Below are 26,114 nucleotides of genomic sequence, written 5' to 3'. Positions count from 1 at the left end.
TTAGCCTTCATTGAGCCCACATTAGTTTTACTCATTTAAATAATGTTTTCCCTTTTCTTTGTCTCTCATCTTTCACCTATTTGTCTATCTTTCACCTATTTTCTATCTCCTGATAGAATATTAAATGTGCATCCCTTTTATGTTATGTTGTTTTGCGGTTTTTTTTTTTTTTTATTTGAAAGGCAAAGTGACAGAGAGGAAGAGAAAGTCAGACAGACAGAGATCTTCCATCTTGTCAGTTCACTTTGCAAATGATCACACAGAACTCCACCCTGGTATCCAACATGGGTGGCAGGGGCTCAGGATGTTGACCGCCTTCCTTTTTCAACTCTGCGCCTTAGCAGGAAGATCCATCAGAAGTCAAGTAGCTGGTACATAAACACACACTCTCACATGGGATGCCAGCTCTGCATTGGTTTAACCCAGTATGTCACAATGCCGGCCGGTCTCATGGCTTTTTTGTTTTTGTTTTGTTTTGTTTTGTTTTATTTTTTTAAAATTATTTATTTATTTGACAGGTAGAATTATAGACAGTGAGAGAGAGAGACAAAGAGAAAGGTCTTCCTTCCCCCCAAATGGCTTCTATGGCTGGTGCGCTGTGCTGATCCGAAGCCAGGAGCCAGGTGCTTCTCCTGGTCTCCCATGAAGTGCAGGGCCCAAGGACTTGAGCCATCCTCCACTGCGCTCCCGGACCACAGCAGAGAGCTGGACTGGAAGAGGAGCAACCAGGACAGAATCCGGCACCCTGACTGGGACTAGAACCCGGGGTGCCGGCGCCACAGGCAGAGGATTAGTCTAGTGAGCCGTGGCGCCAGCCGGTCTGATAGTTTTAACCTTCTTTCACAACCTTAATCGGATCTATATTTTCATCAACCAAATTAGTGTCATTTCATCTGCCTTTAGGACTGGTTTAACAAAATGCAGCTCTTCAACCAGGAAGGCTACCAGAAACTTGGTTCCACAGAGGGATCCAGGAAAGTCCCCAGGATGCTGTAATGAGAAAGTGCACAGACCTGCACAGGTGGCAGCCATTCCCAGGACTGCCTGTCCCTGGAGAGGCTATAAAAGCAATTCAGACTCTCTGAATGTCATTCTGAAATATAAATAAACAAGAATAAAAGACAGAGTGCAGCAAAAGCTGTATAAAATAACACTAATTTCCCAAGATAAAGCATTTCTAAGCCTGGGCACTACATGACTCCTAAGAGGCCTGGAAATTTAATTGCATTTCTCTTCACTACTGAAGAGTTACTATGCTTTTCTTAGAAAGCATAAAACACTGGATCATCTTTCTTTCATATCCTGTTGTACATATTTCCTTACCTAAATATGCTACTATGATATATACATTTCCTCAGAATTCCTCTTTCCTGCAAATATGTTGACTATGTCAGGGAGAAGAATGGAAATAAGACAATAATGTGGGGATGGTGAATGGTTTCTGTGCACTGAAAAGAGGAAAAACTAGAAAAGAAATGGCTCAACTTGGCTTTGCACAGGCTGCACTGGGATGGCCACACAGGAACACTTTCATCTCTTCTCATTTCCCACCTTGGCCTTAATAAGGGGGCTTCTTCTGCTAGCACCTCTGCTCCTCAGTGGCATACCTGGAGCGTATTTCTACCTTTATTTCTCCCCATTCCTCTTCTCCAATGGAAAAGGGGTGGAGTGTGAGGTGAGAGCCCAGCACTCCATGGCCCTGTGTCTCTGATGATAGGTATTAAGTGTCAAAGTGCATGTTGTCCAAAGTCTCCCTTTTCCTATTCAATCCTTCATTTCAAAAGAACTGAAAAAGAGAATTTAAAATGTTCTCACCACCTGATATTTCAGGTGATGAATATACTAACTATGAGCTTGATTTGAGCATTCCATAATGCATAAAAGCATAGAAATATCAGATTGTACATCATGAATATGCACTCTTATTTGTCAATCAAAAAGAATTCCCCCCCAACAATTATAGAGCATGTTGTGACACTACAACTCTTATTTTCCTGAGTTGAAGTTATGTTCCTCAAATTGGGAGCTTTGGTTTTCCAGTTTCTTTTTTTTTTATTTATTTATTTATTTATTTATTTTTTTGACAGGCAGAGTGGACAGTGAGAGAGAGAGACAGAGAGAAAGGTCTTCCTTTGCCGTTGGTTCACCCTCCAATGGCCGCCGCTGCAGCCGGCGCACCGCGCTGATCCGATGGCAGGAGCCAGGAGCCAGGTGCTTTTCCTGGTCCCCATGGGGTGCAGGGCCCAAGCACCTGGGCCATCCTCCACTGCACTCCCTGGCCATAGCAGAGAGCTGGCCTGGAAGAGGGGTAACCGGGACAGAATCCGGCGCCCCAACCGGGACTAGAACCCGGTGTGCCGGCGCCGCAAGGTGGAGGATTAGCCTATTGAGCCACGGCGCCGGCCATGGTTTTCCAGTTTCTACTTAGCAGTCCTCCCATACCCTACCCTGGCCTCGTACCCTTCATAGGTACTCTACCTGCGGAGCATGTGAGCTCAGTGTAGGCTGGGAAAAGGAAGGTCTGCTCAGGTCTTTTCAGTTTTAGCCAAGAAGACTGTATTTTGGAATATAAAGCACTGGGCTAACCCAGGAACAAAACTGCTAACCCAATTCTTACTAAACTACAGAAAGTCTTGGTCAACTACAGATTTTGTTACATCTGGAACAACTAAAACCCTGGAAAGGACTAGTACAGCTCACGCCCAGTAGTGCTCAAACCACAGTGAAAACCCAGAGGCCTAAGAGCAGTCAGAGTTCATTTAAATCCCAATTTGCAGAAAGGTAATTAGGAAGTTATATAATCTTACTGGGCTCTGGGCTCTTAATGTTAAAATTAGGCTAATGCAAACTGGATGGTTGTTTAAATATTAATTTAGATCATGATTATAAAGTGCCTAAAGTAGTCTGTAGTGTAAAATACAATGGCCAGGGTTTGATAAAAGCAGCTCATTAAGTGCCAACTACAGTGGATCCAGATATGCTTGATGTGTTCCCCAAATACCTGGATTTACTTGTTGCCACATATAAAGGGTCTTTGAGAAGCTCACAGAAAATGTACATTATGCAAAAACTGTGTGAATTTCAAATTTTTTTAAAGATTGATTGATTGATTTGAAAGACAGTGACAGAGAAGATAGGGAGGCAGTGGGAGAGGAAGGGGAGGGGAAGAGAGGTGGGAAGTATCATTATGCTCTTAAATCTGTATATATGAAATACATGAAATTTGTTCACATTATATAAATTAAAAAATCAAAAATGAAAAAAGTTACTGTCCCACAAAGTTGACCCCTAATTTTTGCATCAAAATAAGCATTATCTAATTCTATTTTAATTAACTTTTTGAAAACCCCTGTTGTTACCTTTGCTAGTAAATATGCAATGGCCGAGTATTTCAACCTATTGTTTTCTTATCTTTTTTTCAAAATTATGCAATAAATCAATTTCAAATATAATTTAGCTATTTAATTTAATTTAGCTATTTAATTGAAAGCTCCTAGATTTTAAATGAACAAAGACAAGGCAATCTAAAAGTTTTTGTATGTTAAGAATAATTACACAACTCTGCAGGCGCCACAGCTCACTAGGCTAATCCTCCACCTTGCGGCGCTGGCACACCAGGTTCTAGTCCAGGTTGGGGCGCTGGATTCTGTCCAGGTTGCCCCTCTTCCAGGCCAGCTCTCTGCTGTGGCCAGGGAGTGCAGTGGAGGACGGCCCAAGTTCTTGGGCTCTGTAACCCATGGGAGACCAGGATAAGTACCTGGCTCCTGCCATCGGATCTGCGCGGTGCGCCGGCTGCTGCGTGCCAGCCACGGCGGCCATTGGAGGGTGAACCAACGGCAAAGGAAGACCTTTCTCTCTGTCTCTCTCTCTCACTGTCCACTCTGCCTGTCAAAAAATAAAAAAAAAGAATAATTATACAACTCTGCAAAAACAAATGCCTTGGAGCTCTAAAATATGTTTACAAAAACAAAGAAATTTCATCTAACAAATAGAATCTTCACAAAAACATTTCAGATGTAAACAATGATTCATAAGAAGTAGATACTACATTTTTAGTGCCAAATTACTAACTTAAATTACATTACTATTTAAAATGTTTAAAATTACAAAATTATTTAAATGTTTAAATGTCAATAATCTGCAGTAACAGGCAAGAAATTAAACTGACACCCTAAAATATCATTAAATATAAGACACATAAGTTAAATTTACCCATGGCTAAAGGCAGCATGATCTATAGGAGGATTTTTGGAAAGTTATTACATTTTTTTTTGACAGGCAGAGTGGACAGTGAGAGAGAGAGAGAGAAAGGTCTTCCCTTTCCATTGGTTCACCCCACAATGGCCGCTGCAGCTGGCACACCGCGCTGATCCGAAGCCAGGAACCAGGTGCTTCTCCTGGTCTCCCATGTGGGTGCAGGGCCCAAGAACTTGGGCCATCCTCCCCTGCACTCCTGGGCCACAACAGAGAGCTGGACTGGAAGAGGAGCAACCGGGACAGAATCCAGTGCCCCGATCGGGACTAGAACCCGGTGTGCTGGCGCTGCAGGTGGAGGATTAGCCTGTTGAGCTGCAGCGCCGGCCTGGAAAGTGATTTTTTAAATACTTTTAAAAGGGAAATCTTTTCCTCATCAGATATTTCTGTAGGTAAGAGGGACAAGCTATAAACAGAATTATGTGTTTCTGCTTTCTCAAGATAAGACAGAAAACCACATTGAAGTCTATGTTTAAAATCATAATTACTACCAATATCTCTATAGACACATAGAATATTATAGGAAGAAATCATGGTAGATATAATCTAGTCTAATGCCTTCATTTTATAGATAAGAAAAGTGGTTAAATGACCTTCTCAAAGCACCGCAGTGTCACCAAAATGTGCCAATCTGGCAGAACACTGTCATGATGGGAAGGCTGCAGCATTTTCTCCTCCAAATTGAGAGCAGAATCCTATTTACGAAGAACAAAGATGATGTTAAGCAAGGAGCATCAGTTAATCCACATGTGTCCTCCGTAAAACAATGGGTTCTTGTCGAGGGAAGCATCAAAACTGAAGGTAGATGAAGTGATGAACTTGATTCACGTGGCATGTGGTATGTGAATGGGTGTTTAATAGAGATGAAGAAATCAGCTGATGGTGACCCATTCAGTTAGAGTTCAAAGATAGCAGCCTGTATGCTGAATCTACCACAGGCATATTTTTATTTATTAGTTCCATATTTAGGACATTAAGCCTACCAAAACAAACCACCTTCACTGAAAAGTCATGTAGGCCTTTGCACCATGTGGCAACATTGTGAAGGTGTTTACACTGATTATTAAAATACTTTGTTGTGATCAGTATGATCTTTCATGTTTATCCTACATTTTCAAGAAGCATAATCTGCTATCATGTACACATGAATCAGTGATTTATTTTTTCTCTCCCTTTCTTTCTCAGGTATTGATTTGGAGTTTCCAAATGTACTATTTCACTTGATCTTCGCAGTAACCTGTGAGTCAGTTACAGGACCTGTAGAAACCATATTTTACAGTTGAAAGAACTGAGCTTAGGAAGGTTTCAGTAACTTGCTCAAGGCCATTCCATAATTGGAGAGCTAGTGTTCAAAATCTGGTCTAAGACCAACTGCCTTCTGCCCTATCACACTGACTTGCCATGTCAGCCATTCTAACAACAATATATATTTTAATCACGTTTTAAACTGCTTTCATCCATGAACATTATAGGTTAAAAAGCATGAGTCATCACATTGTAAATCCATTCACATATTTATTATTTTTATTGTTCATATTTATAATTCATTTTAGAAGTTAAATAACAATAAACAAATTATTTATTGAAGTAGTTGAACAATCAGAGACTTGCTTTCCCACTGACAGAGATTCATGTCCTTTATATCCTTGTATTTTTGTATAATGTGCAGTAATTCTTACGGATATTTCAGGGATAATCATAACAACCATTCATCAGCTGACTGTACTGTTTAGGAGCTTTCCGTTTTTGAAAACATCAAATACTTAACACAATCCTATGAGATAGATATTATTCTAATGATAGAGGAGAAATTTTGAGATTTGGAGAGTGTAATGAGCAAGTAACCTGGTTTTCCACAACTTGCAATGTGAATTTGTCCTGTGTCCTTCAAAAGGAGGAGCACATTCCTATATATCTTAACTCTGTGGATCGGCCAAGACACTTCCTTTGGTCTACAGACTAGTAGAAAGTTAAGGAGGGGCCAGCACTGTGGTCCAGTAAGTTATGCTGCTCTATGTGATGCCAACATCTCATGCAGGCTGGTGTTCATGTTGTGGCTGCTCCACTTCTGATCCAGCTCTGTGTTAATGTGCCTGGGAAGGCAGCAGAAGACGTCGTTAGACTCTGAAAGAGCCAGATGAAGATCCAGGCTCCTGGCTTTCACCTGGCCCAGTCCTGGCTTTTGTGGCCATTTTAGGAGTGAATCTGCAGATGGACCATCTCTCTCTCTCTATCTCTCTCTCTCTCTCTCCCCCCACCCCTCACTGTATTTCCTCCCTTCAAACAAATAAATAATTCTTTAAAAAATTAAATTATATTAAGTAGAGCATGTGAAACTGTCAGACGAGCAAGAGAGGGGAAGGCCCAGAGTACACATACTTTTCCATTCACTGCATCTGGAACACTGAAACCCCTTAGTGGGTGAGCCCCAGCCACTATTAGAGGTGTCACATGGAGGAAAACCAAGGCTCACTAGCTGCTAGCCTGCTGGCCACTAGTTCTAAGATCAAGACCATTCTGTTCTGTTGAATGGATAAACCATAGTACATGTACAGTTACATTGTATTCATACTGATGTACACAGCAACTTCCATGAATCTCAAATGTGTTACAGTAAGTGAAAGCCTGAACAAAAAGACTGAATGCTACAGATTCCACATTTTTCTTGACAAAGTAAAATGAAAAGGACAAGAAAACATCAGTAGTTGCTTGCAGTTAGGAGTTAAGGAGAGTTTGTGACTACAGAGAGATACCACAAGGGAATCTGGGGGAGAAATGGAACTATGCTTATGTTGGTTATGATTGTGGCTATACACTATGCATTTGCCAAGATTCATAGAACTATAACCAGAAAGAATAAGTTTTATTATCTGTAATTAAAATAACACTAAATAATACTTGTTCTTCCACTTTGTTAACTAAGTTATTATAGAGAATTGGTGCAGTTGAAGATAGAACGACCTGAATTATTTGGGTTCCAGACATACGGATATTATTTGAATGGTTTGGGTAAATACCATAATTTCTCTGAATGTCAGTTTATAATATGAAAAATGGGGACAACAATTCCCACTTTAGGTTTCCATCTGTAAAGTGAGGTAAGTAACAATCTCCAGAGTAATGATCAGGATTTAAAGGAGAGAAAGGCAGTGGAAGACTTGGTGTGAAGCAAGCCCTCAATAACAACAAACGGTGATGGTGTGGATGGTGCTTCTTTCCATTAGGGGAGCACTCTATGGAGAGAATTTATGCCTCTTGGAAAGTGGTAGGATTCTTGGAGTTGTGATTTTTTTTAAAGATTTATTTATTTATTTGAAAGTCAGAGTTACACAGAGAGAGGAGAGGCAAAGAGAGAGAGAGAGAGAGGGTGAGAGGTGAGAGAGAGAGAGGTCTTCCATCCAATGGTTCACTCCCCAGATGGCCGCAACGACTGGAGCTGCGCCAATCTGAAGCCAAGAGCCAGGAGCTTCTTCTGGGTCTCCCACGTAGGTGCAGGGGCCCAAGGACTTGGGCCATTCTCTACTGTTTTCCCAGGCCATAGCAGAGGGCTGAATTGGAAGTGGAGCAGCTGGATCTCGAACGCGTATGGGTGGGATACCAGTGCTTCAGGCCAGGGTGTTAACCTGCTGCACCACAGTGCTGGCCCACTGAGCTGCAATTTGAAATTTACCTTGTGTTGTATATTTTCTGAAAAACACCCTTACATCTCAAGGGTAGTAACTCTAAAAAAAAATGGAGGCTTAAAAATGAATGAATTAAGTGGCTACCTATTAGGTACATTGCCAAATAGGCATTCCAGAGCCAATGTTGTCATGTGGCAGGTTAAGCTGTTGCTTGAGATGCCGACATATATTATTAGAGTTCCAGTTTCAGTTCTGGTTGCCTCATTTCTGATCCAGCTCCCCCTGCTAATATGCCTGAGAAAGCAGTGTATGATGCCTGGCTTCACTCTAGCCATTCTTGCTGTTTGGGGAGTGAACCAGCTGATGGAAGAGCTCGCTCGCTCTCTCTCTCTCTCTCTCTTTCTCTCTCTCTCCCTCACTTTCTGTTACTCTGCCTTTCAAATAAATAAATTTTTTAATTAAAAAAATAGGTGACCCACTATGGAATACTACAAGCCAGTAAAAAAGAAATGAAATTCTTTTATTTGCAACAAAATGGATGCAACTAGAAACCATTATACTTAGGGAAATAAGCCAGTCCTAAAAGGGCAAATACCATATGTTCTCCTTGATCTGTGGTAACTAACAGAGTACCTAAAAGCTAATCTCTAGGGATGAAATTTACACCGTGAGATGCAACGATTTTTAACAGTCCTTGTCTCTTCTGTTGAGGAACAGTGTTTATTTTTTTCCTTCTCACTATTTGTGGAACACTTTATTTAGTTTAATGAGTATCAACTTAACTAAAAATAGATCTTTTAAAAAATAAGAATAGGAATATGAGAGGGAGGAGTAAGAAGGGTGAGGCCTGAGCAGGAGGGAGGGTAGCATGGGAAGTATCACTATGTTCCTGAATCTGTATATATGAAATATATGAAATTTGTATACCTTAAATAAAGTTTGTAAAAGATAGGTGTTCCATGTGTATTTCAAATTATAATAGTAAAAAGTTCTTTTACAACATCCATACGATATCTTGTAGGTCTTTCATTTATCCATGATGTACAAGGTCCCACTGTAATCCTACTTGATACCTCTGAGGTCATCTTTTAGGGCCTACATGACTTAAAACTTTGTGTAACTGTGGAAACTTTGTGTCTATGGTTTGTTTTCCTTGCCTACATAAAATTATTAGGATTAAAATGTTTCTCTGAAAACACTGGTTCTTGGGTCATCAATGATCCAAATACTATAACAAACCACTACTCACACTTGTGTGCCGTGAAGTCCCTAATGATAGAGGGCAATGGAGCAAGCAAGGAAGAGTCTCCAGCTCTCATTCTCACAGACAACAGCGTTTCTCATCTTGGGAATAACAGAGTTAAACTAGAAGTTAAAAGAGGAAAAGGACAATCTATAAGTTCAGACTGACAAAAATTTAAGAGGATATTAATGTCTAGTGCAGAATCGATGAATGTGATACTCACTGATACTAACTACTTCCTGGAACATGGAAAGAGCACCAAGGTAGGAGTCAAGGAGAACTGAGTAGCATTCACTGCTGCAGAAGTCTCTCCACTCCATCTGTCAGAGTCCTAGACTGCAGTGAGTCCCCTTGGTTCAGCTACTTAGGTAACTGGCTATTTCACCTACTTAGGAGCAGGCATAGTACATTATTCAGCTTTTTACTACCTTAACTGGAACACTTAGGCATAGCTTCTTAGGAAAGAAGAGCATTTACTTTGACTAACAGCTTTGGAAGTTTATAGTCTTAGTTAGGGCAGCCCTAGTAGCCTGGCATCTGAGGGAAGAACACATGCAGTGGAGGGACCCCATGGCGAGCGGCATCTGAGGGAAGAACACATGCAGTGGAGGGACCCCATGGCGAGCCGGGAGGCAAAGGGAGATCAGAAGCATGGTAGGCTTATATAGCCAACTCTAAACACTTCCCACTCGACTCACCTCCCAGACACCATAATTAGTTCAATTTCAACCCTTAACCTGTCAACCATTAACATTAATCCATTAACAGTTAGCATAAGATGTTGGAGTTTAAACATCTGCCTGAGTTTGAGGAGCCAACTGTTCAAAACATACTGCATGAGGAAAAGATGTATGGTAATACAGCTAAATGCCACCTCATTTGTTCCAGTTTCAGTTCTGGGAAAGCAGTGAATGATGCCTGGCTTCACCCTAGCCATTCTTGCTGTTTGGGGAGTGAACCAAATCATTCTGTTTGATTTAAATGTATATATTTTTAATGTAAAGAAAGTGACAACTAGTCAAACAGTATTTCTTAAACCTAGATGAGTATATATTTACTTCTTAGGGATAGAGAAGGAAATAATAAAAGGCATCCTTATAGAAAGTGGTTTAATGCATATGTACACCTTTAGGTTAAGAGTAAAATTTTACCTTGAATTTGACTGGCGAGACACAAATGTCTTGAGAAATAGGGACAGTATTCTAAAAGGTCTTCATATGGAGGGAATAGAAATAGGTAAAAATTTTAACTAGAGGAGAAATTGTGTATGCCAAAGGGGGAAGAAACAAACTACATAAAGTTCCACAGACTCAGAAATGATAAAGTGTCTTGGAAAGTATAGAAATACTACTTTATCCACATTTATGAGTCTAGAAAATGTAATATGGAATAGAGCATACTTAATTTATGTTTTTAATTGCAAACCCAAATAATTGATATTTTTAAAATAAGGATACTCAGAAGTAGATTGTAGTGAGTTTTTACAATAGGCCCCAGGAGAAGTAAATTAGAAAGTTTTCATTTGTGCCTCATAGAGGAAGAAAAATCTATTACCATTTACACTCTATTGGCATAATAGTTCCTCAGAATGGCTTACAACTGAGCTTATATTTCACACATGAACGTTTGATTGAGTTCACCTGTTGTGATCCCCTTTCAAGGCCTACATTTTCAGTAGTGGCTGTAGATTGCCAAAACCAAGGCTTTTATAATGTTTTAAAATAATGCAGAGTGTTTTTCCTTTGTTTCATTCTTATTTGAACGTTAAATAGAAATTATTCAAGTTTGGAAACTGGGGGTTGACAGTAGAAGCCTACATATCACACAAATCTTAGTCTGCCTTTTCTTTCCATTTCCCTTTGACAAAGCTTTCCGGGGACTAGAACAGTCCTGTTCACTGTCTGCTTCGTCAAAGTCCTTGCCAGACTCAGAAGATGGGGCGGGTAGGACCTTTGGGTACTCATAACTAGTGCTGTCTGGTGGGTCGTCCAATAGGCTGGAAGACATTGATATTCCCTAGGAGGTTTTAGCCCTTATTCCCATTGGTCTCTGATAGGAGAAAGGGATGGAAAAGCACACTATACACATGAATGTGGTATCCAAGAGGAAGAGAGACAACTATATGGCAAAAGAGAGATAGTAGAGGACCAGATGCTAGTCTTAGCTATCCTGCTTGTGCACATGTACAAGTACATTTATCTTTTGAAAGAACAAACCAGGGCAGGCATTTGGCAAAGCAGTTAAGATACCACTTGAGATACTTGTATCCCAAATCAGAGTAAGTGTTATCGGTTCAAGTCTTAGCTCCACTCCTGATTCAAGCTTACAACTATTGTGTACACTGGGAGACAGCAAGTGATGGTTCAAGTGGGTGAGTCCCTGTACCCATGTGGGAGATACTGATTCAGTTCTAAGCTCCTTGCTTCTTCCTGACCCAGCCCCACTACGTGGGCATTTGGGAATGAGCAAGTGGATGGAAGATTTATGTGTTGATCTATCTCTGCCTCTTTTTTTCTCTTTCAAGTAAATAAAAACACAAAAATAAAAAATTTTTAAAAGAAGTTGCAGCTGAGCATGCAGTATGTTAAATAAAGTACAAAACATGTATTAATAAAAATCTTCTCATGACATCCTACCTCACATTAAAGGGTACAATGTCTGTTCTTCATTTTTTTAAAATCTATTATTTATTTTATGTGAAAGGCAGAGAGAGAGAGGAATCTTCCACCTGCAGGATCATTCTCCAAATGCCTGCAACAGCCAGGGCTGGGCCAGCCTGAAGCCATAAGCCTCATTTCAATCCAGGTCCCCAACATGGGTGGCAGTGACCCAAGCACTTGGACCATCAACTGCTGCCTCCCAAGAAGCTGCACCATAACTGGAGTAGCTGGGACTTGAATCAGTCACTTTGAAATGGGATGTGGTCATTCCAAGCCACAATTCAACCACTGTTCCAAACACTCACTCAATTGTTGACATAACTTACTACAAACAAAAAAATCTTATCCTCTTAAACCACATTCAAGTGCTAATTATCAAATCTCTTTACTGTCCATTTTACTATCTAAAAACCTTCGGGGCAAGACAGTTTCCTCCAATTACATTTAACAGCCTCAGAGCAAGAGACACAATGTTGGGATGACCTGTGTAGACTCAAATCCCAGTCTGTTAACAGGAGAGCCCCATTTACTGTCCTCATCTGTAAAGTGGGAATGTAAAGAATGCCTGTCACTTACAGTCCCTATGGGGAGATAACCTACATAAGATTCCCTAACAGAGAATCTTTGTTGAAACAAACACAGGCTATTTTTTTCCATCACATCTTAGTTTCTACTCTATTGAAGAAATAACAGAGGCTAGTCATCATCACCCTTCATATACCTCCACTTGAAAATGGCTTACATGTTCAGTTTCCTCTTTCCTGATCCCTTCTATTACACATAAATGTGCAAAGCCCTTAAAAATTAAAACTATAAGGGCTATCACGGTGGCACAGCAGATAAAGCTGCTGCCTGAGTCACTGGCATCCCATACGTGTACTGTTTCAAGTCCCGACTGTTCCACTTCCAATCTAGCTCCCTGCTAATGCACCTGAAAAAACACAGGAGGGTGGCCCAAGTCCTTGGGCCCCAGTACCCATGTGGGAGACCAGATGAAGTTCCTGGCTCATGGCTGATGCAGCTGTTAGGTAGGAAGTTAGAAATTTAGCCTATGTGTGTGTGAGACAGGCCTGAAGACCAGCACCTACTGGGGAAACTCCAGAAGCCAAACATTTTGCATTTCAAAGTCCTGCTCAGACCTTGATCATTTTCCAGGTGGTCCCAGCCCTTCTCCCAAGCAAAGCTCCCAGGAGAATTCTCTCTTCAGGACCAAGTGGGTTACCTGATTATATGGGGCAAGGAAATCTTCACAGATGCCCTAAGGGAAGCCCCTCTACTCTGCCCTGCAAATCTGGGGAGGAATTTGCTAATTTTCACCCAATAAACCTTCCTGCTAGGACTTCCCATCCTTTGGCCTGGAGGAGAGGGAGAGGTGTGTAAACAGACTCCCTTAAAAACCTAGGGAGTCCAAACAGACTGCGCTCACAGCCCCCTGCCTCTCTGCTAAGCTGCCCGCTGGCCTGCTCAGGTGTATGCTCTCCTTTAACCATGTACCCCGGCTCTCCCCCAGTCTGAGATGGGGCATGCTCTCTCTGTCCCTTCCATTCTGACAGACGCCCTATCCCCAATGAAGCCTCATCACTCCGCTCTCTGCCTCACACCTGAGGCTTCCAAGGCCTTTCTTCCACACGGCCATCTGGAGAGTGAACCAGCAGATGGAAGATTTCTTCTGTCTCTCCCTCTCTCTTTCTCTGTAACTCTGCCAGTCAAACAAATAAATAAAACTTAAAAAAATTAAACTATAAGGAGCTCAATAATGGGACACAGATTTTTTTTAAATAAACAACTGTGACGGGCCGGCGCTATAGTGCAGCGGGTTAATGCCCTGGCCTGAAGCACCAGAATCTCATTTGGGCTGCTGGTTCAAGTCCCGGCTGCTCCTCTTCCAATCTAGCTCTCTGCTATGGCCTGGGAAAGCAGTAGAGGATGGCCCAAGTCCTTGAGCCCCTGCACCCATGTGGGAGACCCAGAAGAAGCTCCTGGCTCCTGGCTTTGGATCGGCGCAAATAGGGCTGTTGCGGCCATCTGGGGAGTGAACCATCAGATGGAAGACCTCTCTCTCTCCCTCTCTCTCTCTCTCTGCCTCTCTATGTGTACTCTGACTTTCTAATAAATAAATAAATCTTTAAAAAAAAAGAAAAAAAGAAACAGCTGTGATACTGAATATGATTTTGAGAAACAAACCATTTAAATGAAATATAAACCTTTAATCATTTTTAAAAGCCTAATTATGGAGTTTGGAAGGTATACTTTGAAGGAAGAATAAGCATGGAGAAAAATGTTGAGTTTATGTGAAACTGTGTGTGTGTGTGTGTGTGTGTGTGTGTGTATACCTATGATAGAGAAGCAAAGAAAAAAATTTTTAAAAAAATGTATGTTTTTTCAGGAACCAACATTTTTTCATAGCAGAAATAAAAAATTTGTGCTAATTAACTGATAATTATGTAGTCAAATCTATCATACTGTATTGTTAATTTTCCATAACATTAACTTTCTCATCAAAACTTATGTTTTATATGAGAGTTTTCTAACAATTGAACTTCATGAAAAAATTTGAGTGCTTTGTCTGCATAAAATGGACTCCTTCCTGTGAGGTTACTGTTTTTTGCTCCAAAGAGAAAATTTACATAAAATAAGTGTAAAAGTAGCAGTGGGACTCAAATGTCTTCTGCAGGTCAATTCTAGATAAGAAAGTAAGATTGCATATACATTTACCAGTATCTAGAGAAAAAAAAAAAAGTGTTTCCTGCTTTCTATTTAAATTATCCTAGAACAGCAGACCCAGAGGCAGTTATCACAGCTCCACATTCAGAAAACAGAAGCTGCATCCAGATCAGAGCCCAGGGGAATTGGGAGAAAGTCATGGGGAGCACAAGACCCAGGGTGGTCCCAGCCAGGAGGAAGCATCTGTAGATTAGGAAGCAGAGATCACCGGTGAGGAACCCAGTCACAGTCAAACTGGCTTTCAAGTGTGAGGATCATAGCGTCTGTGAACACCCGCAACCTGGGGACAGCATGAAGGTGTGACAAGCAAGGAACACAACTGAGGAAGATATGCAAGTCGGGGCACTGGAACTGAAGTAGACAGGCATAGAGGTTAAAACTGATTGTGTTTGTGAGCTGGAAGACCATGCCTTCGCCACGCCCCTGTGTGACCCCATGCCCTCCCTGATACCCTCACCATGTCCCTGTGTGACATCATGCCCTATCTGGCCATATTTGAGCGCCCACCTGCCCACTAAACCATGTAACCACTCCCCTTTGAGAAACATAAAAGGTTAGGAGCACCCTAAAAGACTCTCTGCCTCTGCTTCACTGCCCGTGTTAAGCGGTGGATAGCAGCTCAAGGCGCTTGCTGCACATGGCTTTTGGTCTGCTCTCTGCTTGGTATGAGCTCTACCCTAATTTCCAGATTTTCCCTTCTCCTTAGACTGAATTAAAGCCCTCACTCTCCTATGCATCTTTTGCACTAAATAAAGCTTAAAATGCACCATGCTTCCTCGTTCATTTATGCCAGTAATTAGAATTCTTCTCTAAATATTAGACAAGAACCCACTCGAGCTTATTAATATTGGAGATTTATTAATAAGCATATGGTGATATCATATGGCACCCCTAACCGCAATAACATATGTGGCACCCCGGGTGGGACTACTTCCGGGGAACTTTAAAGGGCCACATTCCGATGTAATTTTAAGGGGTCAAATTCTGATATCAGAACCACTACTAAAAGGAACTTCAGGGCTCAGCCAAGGAAACAAATGAGAAACTCTAGGTCATCACAGAATACTTTCTTACAGAGGTGACTATTTTAAAGATTTTGTATTAGGTGCCTGTTGTTGAAATCCCATTCAAAACTCCCAGATTTTCTCATGCATGGCGTGTCTGAGAATGTGGAGCGTGTAGGTGTGGAGTGGAGTGAGAGATGCTCCCAGCTTCTGGGGGACACCTCTATTGTGGAAAAGCTCACATAGCCTAGTGCCCTGCTCCCTACAAGCTCTTGATACAGTTGTGATTCTACCGTTTATGTCTTCCTGGAGAGGTTTTTACAAGTGGCTGTGTGGGAGCCCCATGAGGGCAGGACTTGCATCTGTTCAATTCTGCTCTTGGTTGTACGCCCAGAAGGTGGATATGAGCAACGTGAAGCAAGAGCTCCGTGAGCCAATGCAAGCAATCAAGGCAAAGAGCTGAGGCAGCTGCAGACAGGAAGAGCTCAAACAGCAGCACTGAGGAACATGGACTGAAGTGTGTCAAAACAAGTCCTGAGAACTGACTGTTGTGTATGTATATAAATGAAATATATAGTTACATATATCATTCAAATAATTTATTTTGTTAAAAGATTTCTTTAAAAATGTTTGTTTATTTAAAAGGTAGACACACACACAGGGAGAGAGAGAGATTGAAAGAGAGAGAGAGAGAAACTCCATCATTGGTTCACTCCCCAAATGCCTGCAATAACGGGCACAGGCCAGGCCAAAGCTGGGAACCAAGAACTCCATCTTGGTTATCTATGTGGGTGCAGGGCCTCAAGCACTTGGATCATCATCAACTGCCCTCGCAAGCACACTGACAGGGAGCTGGATTAGAAGCAGAACAGTCGAAACGCCAACCTGCACTCTAATATGGGCTTAACTCCCTGCATCACAATGGCAGCACAAAACTTCACACTGTAATTACATCATTCCATGAAATGATGTGCACACACAGGTGAGCTAAACATTTTAATATTATTAGAAACTCTTTCTGTAAGTGGTTCATCTTCATGCCAAGTAGCTTGTCCAGGCTTAGAGTAAATTCTGAATATAGCTTACTTGTGAAATACTACCTCCAGTCTTTCTGAGTGGCAAATTAAATAATAAGACTGACATGTAACTGTCCTCAATATAGCATCATTATTTACATTTATGAACTAAGACCCAAATGAAGTGCAGAATGACTTAACTAAATTATTTGTGGGCTCAGAGCTATGAAGAAGCCTGGATAGTGCCTAAATCAGCTCTGCCTCACTTCAAGTCTGAGATATGACCCCAACACAATGAGTTGAGTGATTGTCATGGTCTTTGGTTCATAATGACTCATTTCCAGGGCACATCAGCTGTGGATTTCAAACATATTTTCAAAAGAAAAACCTGCAGAGTTTACTAATCTTGACACGTGGCATTGGTACTGTAATTTATATGTTGATGAACCTTATATAACTGATATTCACTCTAAGCCAGAAATATAGGCCCCATAGGTCCTATTTTGTAGGTGACAGATACAAATTTCTGAGTTTAAATGGCATGCTGGCTCTGGCCTCAGAATCAGCCCTTAAGGCATGCGGATCTGACTGAAAAGCCCATGAGAGTATTTCAGGCATGGAAAGCCAAGACACGCTGGCAAAAAAAAAAAAAAAAAAAAAAAAACAACCTAAATGAAAGATAAAGATATCTGCGATGAGATCCCAGTGGAAAGAACGGGCCATCAAAGAAGGAGATACCTTTCTCTGAAGGGAAGAGAGAACTTCCACTTTGACTATGACCTTGTCTAAATATAAGAGTCAGTGAACTCAAAAGGACACCATAGCCTTGGCAACTCATGACAAGAGCCTAGGGTGATTACTGATGCCATAAACAAGAGTGTCAATTTGTTAAGTCAACAACAGGAGTCACTGTGCACTTACTCCTCATGTAGGATCTCTGTCCTTAATGTGTTGTACATTGTAATTTAATGCTATAACTAGTACTCAAACAGTATTTTACACTTTGTGTTTCTGTGTGGGTGCAAACTGTTGAAATCTTTACTTAATATATGCTAAATTGATCTTCCGTATATAAAGATAATTGAAAATGAGTCCTAATGTGAATGGAAGGGGAGAGGGAGTGGGAGTTGGGAGGGTTGTGGGTGGGAGGAAAGTTGGGGGGAAAAAGCCATTGTAATCCATAAGCTGTACTTTGGAAATTTATATTCATTAAATAAAAGTTTAAAAAATAAAGTTAATGGAAAATGTGAAAAAAAGTATCTTTCCATTTTTCTGATGCACATAATTATAGTTTTAAACAATGTATTTTAATATTTCTTTGATTTTTGTATGATATTATTTTACATTGTCAGTGTTGATTTATAAATAATTAAATTCTACATAGCTACCCTAAAAAAAAAATGGCACGCTGGGACCTGTGTAGTGGTTCAGTGGATTAAGCCACTGCATTGGAGGCTGGTATACAGTATCTCTGCTTCTGATCCAGCTCCTTGCTAATGTGTCTGGGAAAGCAATACAAAACGCACCAAGTACTTGGGGTCTTGCCACCCATGTGGGAGACCGAGATGGATTTCCTGGTTCCTGATTTGATCTGGCCTAACCCCTGCCATTGAGGCTACTGGTGGAGTGAATCCATAGATGGAAAGTCTCTGTCCCAGTTTCTCAGTCTCTATTACTGCCTTTCAAATAAGTAAATCCTAAAAAAATAAAATGGCATGTTTGGTAGCTGGTGCGTGAGAAAGTTAGTTAATTCCAAATATTAATTCCAAATGTTGACCTTGAGTTCAACAGGGAGAACCATAAATTCTCTCCAAATAATGCACCTCCTTTAAGGTGGCATGGATTATTGAATGTAGGGTGGGGAAACAAAGTATGGACACATCAGAAATCATCAGAATGGAACAATCAAAGGATTAACAAACCCACAAAAATGAAACAAAAATTGTGCAAATCCATTTTATGTGCATGTGGGTTTGGGTCATGATTATATTTCTGAAACTTCAATGTCTGTGTTCATTACAAATAAACAAAATAGACAGATAATATGCTGTGACATTAAAAACTGAAGTTAGGATAAAGTAGCTAATGTTAACACAAATTTGCTTGAGTTTCCAGTTACATGGACGTCATCAGATTCATTTCAGCCCTTAAATCCTCACTTACTCTCATGCTCTAAAATTGCTTAATTTATCAAAATTTTATTTTGTAGTAAAAAATGTGGGGAAAAAAACCCTGAAGCTGTAAAGTACATCCATGAAAACTGACTGCATCAATGAGCAATCTGCTAAGAATCCCTAATTTCATGGTTCAAACTCCCTTCTGAAATCTACAAGCAACCTTTTCATGGGGCAGAATGATTTATTTTACTTAAAACTTCCAAAGCATCCTTTTTCTGTTGTTATTTTCATTTGCTTTGAAAGGCAAAAAGACAGAGAGATACCTCCCATCTGCAGGCTTTCTCCTCAGATTCCCAGCTGCTGAGGCTGGTCCAGGCTCACGCCAGGCCTGAAACAACACAGGTCTCCCGCTTGGATGTCAGGGATCCAAGTACCTGAGTCATCACCTAATGTCTGCCACGGTTTGTATTAGCAGGAAGCTGGAACCAGAAGAAGAGGAACCTGAACTTAAACAAAGGCAATTTAATATGGCATGTGGGAAGGCCGGCGCCGCGGCTCACTAGGCTAATTCTCCGCCTAGCGGCGCCGGCACACCAGGTTCTAGTCCAGTTTGGGGCGCCGGATTCTGTCCCGGTTGCCCCTCTTCCAGGACAGCTCTCTGCCTGTGGCCAGGGAGTGCAGTGGAGTATGGCCCAGGTGCTTGGGCCCTGCACCCGCCTGGGAGACCAGGAGAACCACCTGGCTCCTGGCTCCTGCCATCGGATCAGCGCCGTGCGCTGGCAGCAGCGCACTGGCCGCGGCGGCCATTGAAGGGTGAACCAACGGCAAAGGAAGACCTTTCTCTCTGTCTCTCTCTCTCACTGTCCACTCTGCCTGTCAAAAAAAAAAAAAAAAATATGGCATGTGGGAATCCCTAGCAGCCTCTTTCTGTTTTTTTAAAGCAAAGTGGCAGAGACAGAGAAAGAGAGACAGACACTGGTTCACTCCTTACATGGTTCCAACAGTTGGGGTTGGGCCAAGCTGAAGCCAGGAGCCAAGAACTCCATCCTGTTCTCCCACATAAATGGCAGTATACCCAGTACCTGGGCCATCTCCCTCTGCTTTCCCAGGTGCATTAGCAGGAAACTGGATCAGAAGTGAAACAGCCAAGACTTGAACTGGCTTATGATATGGGATGTCTCATCACAAGCAGTGGTTTACCCTGCTGTGCCACAGTGGCACATAACCCCAGGTGGCATCATAACCAATACATCAAACCCCCTTCCCAAACTTCTTAGGAGTGACTCCTGAGTTCTCAGACACCTGATATATTGTATAACACCTGGAAAAGCCAAAGTGTGAGTTTAACTTACTCTGCCAATTTAGGCTAACTATGATTATATTGCCATTTCCAGTACTAAGGTCTATCCTCAATCTCTGCAAAATGCACAGGGAAGTTATAATCAAGAGTCCAGCACTGGGAAAAAAATAGATATGTAGAACAACGGAACAAAACAGAAACTCCATAAATCAACCCTCGCATCTACAACCAACTAATTTTTGACAATGGAGCTAAAATCAATCCTTAGGGAAAGGACAGTCTCTTCAACAAATGGTGCTGGAAAAATTGAATCTATGAATGCAGAAGTATTACACAAAAATCAACTCAAAATGGATCAGTGATCTAAATCTGTGACTTCATACCATCAAATTACTAGTGGAGAACATTCAGGAAAATCTTCAAGACGTTGGCATAGGAAAAGACTTCCTGGAAAATACACCAGAAGCACAGGCAACTAAATCAAAAACAGACAAATGAGATTGCAGAGGAAACACTCAGAAAAGTGAAGAGGCAACATACAGAATGGGAGAAAATATTTGCAAACTATGAAACTGGTAAAGGGTTAATATTCAGAATCTATATAAAGAGCTAAAGAAACTCAACAACAACAAAACATACAATCTAGTTAAAAAATGGGCAAAGGACTTGAACAGGCATTTTTTTAAAGAAGAAATTCAAATGGCCAACAGAGACATGAAAAAATGCTCAGTATCACTATCCTTCAGGGAAATGCAAATCAAAACCACAATGAAGTGTCATTTCATTCCAGTTATAATGGCTCTCACACAGAAATCAACAAATAATAAATGCTGGTGAGGATGTGAGGGGTGAAGGGTTCCTTAATTCATTTTTGGTGGGAATGGAAACTAGTAAAGCCACTGTGGAAGACAGTATGGAATTACCTCAGAAAGCTGAAAATAGATGGACCATATGCTCCAGCAATCCCACTCCCAGAAATCTGCCCAAAGGAAATGAAACCAGCATGTGAAAGAGTTACCTGTACCCCTATGTTTATCACAGCTCAATTCACAATAGCTAAGATATAGAATCAACCCAGATGTCCAACAACAGATGACTGGACAAAGAAATTATATATATATATATATATATATATGAGAGAGAGAGAGAGAGAGAGGACTACTACTCAGCAGTGAAAAAGAATGAAATACTGTCTTTAGCAACAAAGTAGATGCAATGGGAAACCATTATACCTTAGTGAAATAAGTCAGTCCCAAAAGGATAAATAGCATATGCTTTGCCTGATTTGTGCTAATTAATATAGTACCAAAACTGTAAGGTATACTAGTTAGATTGACCTTTTGAGAATCAACGATTGTTTACAGCCCTTGTCTCTACTGTTGAGAGACAATATTTTTCCTTCTTACTATCTGAACTTTTTTCCTGGTATAGGATTAATCTTATGAATATAAAGTAAACTTAAAGTAGATCATTGTAAAAACTAAGAGAGGGAATAAGAGGACAGAGGAGGAAGGGTGGGGGCATGGGCGGGAGGGGAGGTAAGGTGGCAAATATCACTATATTCCTAAATCTGTATATATGAAATATATGAAATTTGTTCACCTTAAATTTAAAAAAATAAAATTGCCATTATAATGCTATAATAAATATTATATATATATGTGTGTGTGTATATATATAATGCATGCACACACATATACACACACTCTTTCATGTCTATCATTATTTTCTGACAATAATTTTTTTCATTAAAAAGGTCTACTGTTTGGTAATGAAAATGTTTCAAAAGGAGTTTTTAGGGCATAGCACTAGCCAAAGTGACAGTAATATCACCAGTAATACCATCTTCACCTTGAAAATTGTATTTTAATGGTGATTTTCCAAGGTCAAGAATGTGTCAAGGCTCGGGTGTACAATTTACTGAAGTGACAATGAAAACCTTTGTGATAATAAAGTGCTTTCATGGAGAGACTGTCACAATTAATAGCAACGAATTCCAAAGTGTAATAAAGCTAACTTTAATCTTCATGTAAGTTTTGGACTTGATTTTCTTGCCTTGCAACCTTCCATCTAATGACCTATTATTGCAAATCTAAAAGCACTTCATGAGAACAGAACTGTAAATCTGAAATAACTTATTAAAAAAGCATTGGTTTAGTTCATCAATTTGGGTTCTAAATTTCCAAACTGGCATGATACTATAAGACATGGGAGCACAACAGTAAGTATCATCTCTTCTCTCTCCATGTGAATCATAAGGGTATCCCTAAATATTGGTAGGTAGGCAAAGTTTCTGATATTAGCTCTAAAAACTATTAGCATGTATGAAAGCATACTGATTTTTAATGTTAGGTAAATTTCCACAGAAAAATCATACAAGCAAACCTGACCATGAAAATTTTCTAGCCCACACATTATTTATTTAATGGCAAAATTATTGGCATAAATACTTTTGTTTTTCAAACTTGACCTGGAATTTGACAGTCCTTTAGTATAACCTCTATCTGGATCTAAAAAGGGATAATATTGAGGCTGGTGCTGTGGCACAGTAGGCTAAGCTTCTGCCCCTACCGCTGGCATTTGACATGGGTGACAGTTCGTGTCCTGGTTGCTTGTCCTTCAATTCAGCTCTCTGCTTGGTGAGAAACCAGCGGAACATGGCCCAAGTGCTTGAGTCCCTGCACTCCCATAGGAGATCTGTAAGAAGCTCCTGGCTTCAGATCAGCCCAGCTCTGGCCACTGCGGCCATTTGGGGAGTGAACCAGCAGATGGAAGACCTTTCTCTCTGTTTCTCCCTCTCTCTGTAACTCTCTGTCTCAAATAAATAATCTTTTTTTAAAATATTTTTTATTTGGCAGGTAGAGTTATAGACAGTGAGAGAGAGAGAGACAGAGAGAAAGGTCTTCTTCCATTGTTTCACTCCCCAAATGGCTGCCACGGCCGGCGCTGCGCCAATCTGAAGCCAGGAGCCAGGTGTTTCCTCCTGGTCTCCCATGCAGGTGCAGGGGCCCAAGGTCTTGGGCCATCTTCCACTGCACTCCAGGGCCATAGCAGAAAGCTGGACTGAAAGAGGAGCAACTGGGAATAGAACCCGGTGCCCACACAGGATGCTGGTGCCACAGGCGGTGGATTAACCAAGTGAGCCACAGCGCCGGCCCTTCAAATAAATAATCTTTTAAAAATGTGATAATATTTTGGACAAAACGCAACATCCTGAAATGTAACTCTCATAAACATCTCTATACTGACTCACTTGATATTTTGGAACAATACAGGATTTTTTAGTTAATTTTCTAATGAACAGATTTTGGAGCCAACAGAAATTCATGAATTCTACAATTAAAAAATGTTCTGCTGCACTGCTTGCCATAGTTTTATTGTTTTAGAGATAAGAAGCTTTATTTTTAAACAAAAAAATAACAGCGGAAAATAAGATGTTTTTAAATGCCTGCCAAAAGAGAGGAACAGAGAGGGAAATGCTCTAAGTTTTATTCTAAAATCAAAAGGTTCAGGATAAGAACGTCAGTGACAAAGCAAGAGGTCAGAATTATCAACTTACTGTTTTTGTTCTAGACTTCTTCTGTTGCTTTCACTTCCTTTTCATTGTGGAAGTAATTCATCTAAGTAAAGACAAACTTCTATGAAATGCCCTTCTCCATTTTACCAAGTCTCCAGGATTACTCAGTGGGCTCATATCCAATCAGACTTTTCAGACATCACTAACAAGAGCATTTAGCTACTCACTCAGAAACCAAAAAATCAATTGAAACTGTAAAGAATTTTTATTTTATTGCCTATAGACTGAAAAATTTGTGAGAAAAAATAATAAATGCACATAACTAGGAGGGGAAAGGGAAGAACATAATAAACCATGCTGTTAAATTCTCCCTTTCCAGTTCTACACATTGACTTCTCAGGTGCTGACGACCACAACAGCAATTTCTTAACTCTAACAGCTACTAACAGTCCATTAGGGGTAAATAAAGAGCAACATCTTACAGTATTACACCACGAGTTTCCTACATTTTAACTTTGTTATTAAGATTTGTTGTTTGTCATCCAAAAATTTGTATTTACTCCAATAGAACTGCAACAAAACCACCCAGGAAAGGCAAATGGTTTGGAGACAAACACCTGGGGCAGAGCAGCACAAGTAAGAATGCAACTTTAGTTAGTTTCTGGGATTTAGGGAGTCTTTTTTTCACTTTCATTTACCAGAAGAATCTCCACCAGAATTTCCTGGCTGGGCCATGTCAAAAGCCAGTGCTATCAATGCTCAGGAGCCTGCTGGCACTGAAGCGTCAAATCAGCAGTCTATCCCATCTCTAATCCCTTTCTTACAACCTATGTTCAGAGTTTTAGATCTAGGACTTAAATGGATGAGATATGGAAGGAAAGTTGAGTCGTAGAATTTACTCAACATTATTCTATCTGTTCTATCAGGAAAAACTTTTGAAATTAACTTCAACACACACATACACACACATTAACATGCAACTTAACTCATTTATTTTTATACCCAGGACAAATAAACAGCATGTTATACTCCTTTCATTTTTGTACCTTTTGTATCTTTGAGTACCTTTTGAAGACAAATAATTTTCACTTAAAAACTATAGTATAATTAACACAATGGCAAAATTTACTTTTTTCTACTCATCTAGTGGACAGTTGTGTAAATGTATATAATCAGATAAACTTTCACCATAATCAAGGGTCAGGCCATTTTCAATATTCCCCCAAATTTCTCTCTATTCCTTTCTAGCCAATCCCTTCCCCACAATACCTGGCAACCACTCTTCCTATGATTTTGTTTTTCCCTAATATCACATAAATCAAATCATATAATGTGCAGTCCTTAAGAGTAGCTTCTTTTATATAGCATACTGTGTTTGGGATACATCCATGCTGTGCTTACTGATAATTTATCCCCATAGAGTACTGAGTAATATTCCATTGTACAGACAGATCACTCTTTACTCATCTATACCCAAACTAAAGGACATATGTGCTATGAAATCACATTTTTATGTCTCATTTATATTATTAAAAAATTTATTATTATGTGGTGAAAATGTGCATTTCTGGGTCTTCGAATCACAAGCTGTGTTTTCTTTTGAGCTCTGTATTTACTGTTAGTCTGAATATTTTAAATGTTTTTATTTCATCTTCGTGTTATTGTGAATTTGAAAGTACAGGTACTTTAAAATGAATGCAAAATGGAAGTAAAAGATTAGTATATTTTGGTACAAAAATTGAAATTCATGGGGCCGGTGCCATGGCGCACTAGATTAATAATCCACCTGTGGTGCCAGCATCGCATATGGGCACCGGTTCTAGTCATGGTTGCTCCTCTTCCAGTCCAGCTCTCTGCTGTGGCCTGGGAAGGCAGCGGAGGATGGCCCAAGTCCTTGGGCCCCTGCACCCCTATGGGAGACCAGGAGAAGGCACCTGGCAACTGGCTTCGGATCGGCGTAGCGCCAGCCGTTGCGGCCATTTTGGGGGTGAACCAATGGAAGGAAGACCTTTCTCTCTGTCTCTCTCTCTCACTGTTTGTAAACTTTGTCAACTAAATGAATAAAAATCTTTTTTTTTAAAGAAATTCATGCATACAAAGGATCTTTAAAAATTCATGAAAATGTATATTATGGACAAGCTATACATGGATTTGAAAGCTTGTGCAGTAAAATATACCTATCTTTTAATTCCATTTTCCAAAGATATGTTAGTGCACCCTTGTACACAATAGAAGCTGCCCAATTATTTCAAAGTTTATCATCACTTCTCCATTTACAACATATATTACTTCAAATAAATGCTCACATTCCCATTGACAGAAACTGTTTGAACTTAGTATCTCATCCTTTAAAAAAATCAGGTGCTGGTTAACAGAAATGTGTGACTTTCCCCTCTTATGAATGCAGAACGGTGGAACTTGTCTCTTTGCACCATAAAGAAGGGACAAGCTGCTGTTTCTGGCTCTCTTGCTATTGAGAATATTATCATTATTCTTGGATGAAAGTAACACGTTTGTTTTAAAACTGCCTTCATGCAAATTGCATTTAATAAAATATTAACTAGGCTTATACTTGAGACAGACTGTTACACAATGTGGCCTGTGTGTGACTTTATGTGTGTTCTGTTCCTTTGTAAGTACTTCATAAAGTTGTGAT

The 26,114-nt window shown here is 40.3% G+C and overlaps 1 protein-coding gene across 2 annotated transcripts in view; it reads right to left on the bottom strand.

The window, feature by feature from the left end:
• The window catches only part of NKAIN3 (sodium/potassium transporting ATPase interacting 3), a 770,560-nt gene that overhangs the window by 618,550 nt on the left and 125,896 nt on the right, over positions 1-26,114 (bottom strand). The window lies entirely within an intron of this gene.

The sequence above is a fragment of the Oryctolagus cuniculus genome, chromosome 6 (genome assembly GCF_051225735.1).
Source record: "Oryctolagus cuniculus isolate XC-2025 breed Fujian yellow rabbit chromosome 6, ASM5122573v1, whole genome shotgun sequence".
NCBI classification, from domain to species: Eukaryota; Metazoa; Chordata; class Mammalia; order Lagomorpha; family Leporidae; genus Oryctolagus; species Oryctolagus cuniculus.
Note: the sequence above shows the minus strand (reverse complement) of the source record. Positions and strands in the feature narration are given on the sequence as shown.